This window comes from Puma concolor, chromosome D1 (assembly GCF_028749965.1).
Source record: "Puma concolor isolate L17-30 chromosome D1, mPumCon1.1.hap2, whole genome shotgun sequence".
NCBI lineage: Eukaryota > Metazoa > Chordata > Mammalia > Carnivora > Felidae > Puma > Puma concolor.
Window position 1 is genome coordinate 3,446,872 of NC_141676.1, and position 6,090 is coordinate 3,452,961.

Sequence of the window (6,090 nt, forward strand, 5' to 3'; positions counted from 1 at the left end):
GAGGTGGGATCTCACTCGTGGCTTCTCTCTCTCTCGGAGCCTGGCTTCGCGCCTCGGTGTTTCACCTGCCAGATGGGTCAACAGCTGACTCCTGGTGCTACCACAGGAACTCTGTGAGAAATGGCTTTGCGAAGCAGACCCCTCCCCGGAGGTGAGGACTTCTAGGTCGGCCAGGCAGGCGGACTGGCTCTGGTCCCGGGTGAAAGTCGCTGCCTGTCCTCCTCCTGCCCCGGTGGGTTTCTTTGTCTCATGGACGCCTCTCCAAGAGGCCTTCCGGCGTTCCCAAGGTCATGGGGAAAACTAGAGTGGGTAGGGCAGTGTCCGAAACAGCTCCTGAAATGTACTTATGGTGCAGGGGACAGTCTCCGGGATGGGTACACTGCTGGGGACTTCTGGAGAAAGTTCCTGTTCGCGCTACTCCTGCTGGCCCCAACAATCCTGCAACAGAAATGTCAACCTTCACCCACATGGGGCCCCCCTGCTTGTATCACCGGGTGCCCCAAGCACACGCCCTCCGCCTGGGTTAGGAGCCCTGCCTCTGGGGTGACATGGGGCAAGGAAAGGTCTGATGCCTGAGGTCTGACCCATCAGGAGTGCCCGGAAAGTGTTGGCAGATCAACGAACAATCAGTACGGGGAGGGAAGCCAGGGAAGGGTGGAAGGAAGGACGGACAGGATGCGCAAGGAAAGGATAGACAAACGGAGAGGCCAATGCATTCATAGCCGCATCGACGCCTCCTGGTTCCTTTAAGTGATTCGTGCACTATATCTTGACCCCCAACGACACGTCAGCTTCTGCGCAAGTCACCGAGGGGCACGGCTGTGTCAGGAGCGGAGCCGACTGAGCCGGGGCGGGGGTGGGGTGGCCTCTTGCGGTCCTGCTGGCCAGGGGGCCCACTGCGTCAGGAGGGCTTCCACTCAGCGGCTCCGGGGCTCTCTGGTATCCGTATTTTAATGCTATATTTTTTGGAGGCGTCACTGTTAGCACAGTTCAAGTTTTCTCAGGAAGCTATTTTTTGTTTTCTTTCACTCGGTGACATTTACCACGTTCTCGCGTTCCTCAGATATCGATACGCCGACAGGTCCAAACGTTTTCCATTGAGCACCTGTCCGCTTTGATGAATAGAATCCACGTACAGAAATCAGCTTTGCAGCCACGTCGGCCAGAGTTCCTTGGTCCCAGGAAAGAGTGCCGGCTCCTGTATCACAGATGAGAAAGGAAGGCCCAACCACACCCAGGTCCTGCCCGACAGGGGAGCTGGGCCAGTGGGTGGGTCTCGGGCCCTGGGGGTGGCATGGGGGGTCTGAATCGGCGGCAAAAGAGGCTTCCCATCCCAGGACCTGTGGTATTTGCTGTGGCTGTGACTTCAACACAGTCTCAGACTGGGGGAGGTTGTGCCTTCCTTTAGGTGTGGATACAGCAGTGTCGAAGGGGGCTGTAAGAGAGGTTTAATGCCCTGGGAGACGTTCACAAGAAGAGGGGGAAAGGAGGATATGATTCAAATGCTGTTTCTTTAAAAATTTTTTTTAATGTTTTTATTTATTTTTGAGACAGAGAGAGACAGAGCATGAGCAGGGGAGGGGCAGAGAGAGAGGGAGACACAGAATCCGAAGCAGGCTCCAGGCGCCGAGCTATCAGCACAGAGCCCGACGCGGGGCTCGAACTCAGGGACCGCGAGATCGTGACCTGAGCAGAAGTCGGATGCTCAACCGACTGAGCCACCCAGGCGCCCCTGTTTTTTGTTTTTTTTGTTTTTTTTTAAGATAAACATATACTTTTTAAAAGTCTGAGGAAGACATGCACCCAAATAGAAGCAGCTCATCATGCGGTCATGATACGCTAGGTTTCAGACTTGTCCCTCGTGTGTTTTTCTGTACTTTTCAAATTTGCAACCACAAACGAGTGCTACTTTTGCAGAAAATATCCAAACTCCACCTCACTGAGGCATAACTTAAAACGCACCCTACTTTTAAGGGCACCATTCAGTGAATTTTGACGGATCTCATTGTCTGTCACCACCCCGGTCAAGAAAAAGGACATTCCCATCATCCCAGAAAGCTTCCTCCTGCCCCTTTCTGGTCAATCCCAACCCCCATCTCCTGCCTCAGGCAACTACCGATCAGCTTTTTGTCACCATAGATTAGACTGGTTTTTTCCCCAGTGTGGCCACTACATTTTTTTTTTTAATTTTTTTTTTCAACGTTTATTTATTTTTGGGACAGAGAGAGACAGAGCATGAACGGGGGAGGGGCAGAGAGAGAGGGAGACACAGAATCGGAAACAGGCTCCAGGCTCCGAGCCATCAGCCCAGAGCCTGACGCGGGGCTCGAACTCACGGAGCGCGAGATCGTGACCTGGCTGAAGTCGGACGCTTAACCGACTGCGCCACCCAGGCGCCCCGGCCACTACATTTTAAAATAAGCACTAAATGTGAGGGAAAGAGAGCCAGAGAGCAGCCTTTAAATAAATAACAGCTACCCCTTCTATTCTGCACCCGCATATGCTAGGCGGTCTCTACATAGGTATTTATCTCTCCTTCGCTAACGATATCTTTGCCAGTCCTCACATTAACTCATTTGGAGCTTACAGCGTTCCTTTCGCTGTTTTACAAATAAGGAAACTGAGGCTCAAAGAAGGCTTCCCTCTTCCACTCTGATAATGGCCTCTGCCAATCTCCCAAAAAGGGGCTGGGAGGTACCCCTTTTTTGGAATAACGATCGAAGTAGGGGAAAAACAGGTCTCGATGATGCGGAATGCTTTGGGGGGTGGGGGATGATGCGTGTGCTAGCATATTCTAACAAAAGTATTGAACTGCCTCAGGTGTCCCTGAGTTCCAGTCTTGGCTTGGCCAGGAACCAGTGGCTTCCCCCAACCCAAGTATTCACAGACCTTCCTCTCCCGGGTTTGTTAGGGCAGCTTTTACTTTCTAAGGAAGATTTTTCACCACCACCCAGAAGTTTCTGTAATTACAAAGAACTCAACAGCGGGGAGGGGGCAGGGGATTTGGGAGGGGCATGAGGAGGTACTTATGTACTTAAGAAGGCATGTTTGACATTGTAACGTAAATTTCTACCCATAAAGTGAAAAGAAAAACAGCTATTTTCATACTGTAAAGACTGGAAGTGAACGAGAACAAGATTTTTCTTGGCCGTTGGGACGCGCGTTTAGAAACAACGAAAATCTCTCATTTGCCACAGGAGCAGTTCGGACGAGCCAAGGGCGGCCCCAGAAAAAGCGTTTAGGGCAGTTGAAACGATCCCAGTTAACATCACAAGCCAAGCTCTGCTGGTCACCTGGGCCTGAGACCCCCGGGGCCCCGGGTGGCCTGGGCACCGCAGCGAGGACGCCTAGATTCTTGCTCCAAATGCCCCTCCCCTCGGTGAATGAAATCTCAGCCGGGGTGGGTCACCTGGTTCAGTCACCACCAGAAGAATCCGCATCATCCCATCCCAGCATATTGGGGGCTGCGTGGTGTCCCCAGCAGGGGGACCTCACCTTCTCCCGGCAGCTCTCACCTGGAGCGTTGGCCGCAGCGCCCCCTACTGGCCAGCACCGCCTTCCCTCTGCCCCTCTTGGCTTCACCAGGGGTACCCGCAGACCTGCCGGGGCCCCCGCCCAGCCCACCTGGGTGCAAACACTTGCGGCCTGTCTGGACAAGCCTCAGTTTCCCCAGATGCAGCGTGGGTTCGTCACGCAAACTTTCCGATGAACTGCGTGGCGCACAGCAGAGACTTGGTGGATGGCCGACACTCTTCACGAACCACGTCCCCGGTACTTTATGTCCACTCTCCCAGGCGACCCCAGGACAAAGCTCAGAGCGGCCACGTGGAGGCAACAGGCCCAGCAGTTCCCTGACCAGTCCAGGGAGTGGCCGGGCACGGATCTGTGGCGAAGACGGTCCCACCCTGGAGCCCACGCCCCTGCTCGGAGGCCACAGCACCTCTCAGAGACCAGGCCTGGCCCGGATTTACAAGCTTGATGGCCTGGGTTCCCATTCCAGGTCCACTACTCACCGGATGCCTGCCACTTTTCTGAGGCTCTCGTCTCCTATCTGTTCCAGGAGGCGGGGACAGAATACCGTGGACGCTCTTAGAGGGGGTTAAGCCGAGAACGCCCGCACTGTGCTTCGAGCAGGGCCTGGGCATAGGAAGCTGATGCCTCGACCGCCTTCCTGAACTCCGTGATCACTGTGGCCGGTCTTCCCACTGTGGCCCTAGGAGGGGCAGCAGAGGAGTGGGGGGTGGAGCCAGAGGCTGGTACCCCCCCAGACCGATTCGGGGGGCACCCCCCCCCCAACGCAGCCTCTGCCGTCCTCCTCTCTGCCCCGCATTTATCCAGGATCTTTAAAAGGAAAGCTGCAGGGGAGGGCAATTAAGTTTCATAGGGGCCGCTGTCGATTTAAGGCCACAGGGGGGAAGTAATTAGATTTAACAGAAGCCGTGGCTTTCTGAACCGAGGCACGCAGCGTGGGGGTCCTTGTCTAGAGAGCCTTTGAGATGATGTCTTCTTGCAAAGCCTCTCCTGGTGACATTTTCTGCGCGCGCCGTCATTAACGCCAGTCATTGGGGATTGAACATGGCCTTTACTCATTGAAATTCATTAAGCCTGGCATGGCTTTGCCTCCCCGTGTCTCTATCGTTTGCCCGCCCATTGCCTTGGTGCTGAGACAGCCCGGCCTCTCCCCAAAACTGGCGTCCTGGGGCCCCACACCCAGGAGCGTGGGGGTTTGGAGAGGAAACCGGGAAGCATGTGCGGAAGGGTCCCCAAGAGCACCCTCTCCTTCCCGCCGTGGCATTCTCTGGACGCTATTGTCCTTTCTGCAAGCATCGTTAGAGAAAGTCTGCAGTTTGCAGGAACCGCTTAACCAAGGGGCCCCAATTTCCCCTTCTGGTGCCCGCCCCCGTCCCAGCAGCGCCCCTCACCGCTGTTCTCCCCCCTCGCCTTCCTCCGACCGCGTTGTTCTCCCCTGGCCCCCCAAGACGGCGCGCCCTGGCACCGGAGAAGGGCTCAGGGACCCGAGGACCGGATCAAGGACAAAAGGCACCCCAAACGCAGAGGGGCCTCCCTGCGCGGCGCCTGGCCCGAGCCGGGAAGCCCGAGTTTCCCCGCCCGCAGCTGGCAGGCCCCCGCGGAGGCGCCTCCGCGGCGACCGCTTCAGCTCGGGGCACCGCCGCCGCCGGCCCAGGCCGGCCCAGAGGCCGAAACCGGGCCCGAAGCGCCATCTAGCGCTCGCCACGCGCCACTCCCCCATTGTTCCTCCCGGGACTCGAGCCCGGCCCCCCGTCGGGGGGCAATTTACCGGGGTAAAAGGGGGCGGGAGGGGGGCAGGGATCGCGAGAACATAAAACCAGGAAAACGTGAGCTAGTCCGAGCTGCAGGGGGAAATTCTAATGGACAGCTTTACATCTGGAGATATGACGGCTAGGACCGTCGCGGGAGGGAGTGGAGAGCAGGCTTTTAAGGGGAGAGCGCTCCACAGCCCAGGCGAGGCTGCTCCAGACCGGGAGCGAGGGATGCAAAACTCAGCTGGTCACGGGGTTCGGGCTCCCCGCTCCTGCTAACGCCCCGAGACGAGCGCGTTCCCCGGGGGAGCCGGGGGCCCCGGGGCGGGGCCGGGGGGTCTCCTTTATTGCTTTATAAAACCAAACTCGCCCAGCCAAGAGCGACCTGGCCCCCGGCCCCGCCATCGCGCTGCGAGGAGGAGCTCCCCCGAACCCTCCGGTGAAGCGGGGCTACTCCTCCCCCAGGTCCGGGAGGCCTGGGCGGGGTCACCCGGGCGGGGTCCGGGGAGGGGCTGGGGCAGGAGGCGGGGTGTGAGTGGGTGTGTGCGGGGGGCGGAGGGCTGATGCAATCCTGATAAGAAATGCTCGGGAGTCGCGGGCACCCACCCGCCGGGCGGGTAAGACGCGCTATATAAGGTCGCTGGCCTGGAGCCACCGCGCCGTCGGAGCAGGAGCGCTGAGCGCCCAGGCGCCCGGAGCGCACCGTTGCTCGAGGGACGCACCCGGTCTCGGCACGCACAGCCCTGCTACCGCCCAGCCTCCCGCACCCTCGCCGCCAGAACTGCGCCCCGAGCCCGAGGGAGGTGCC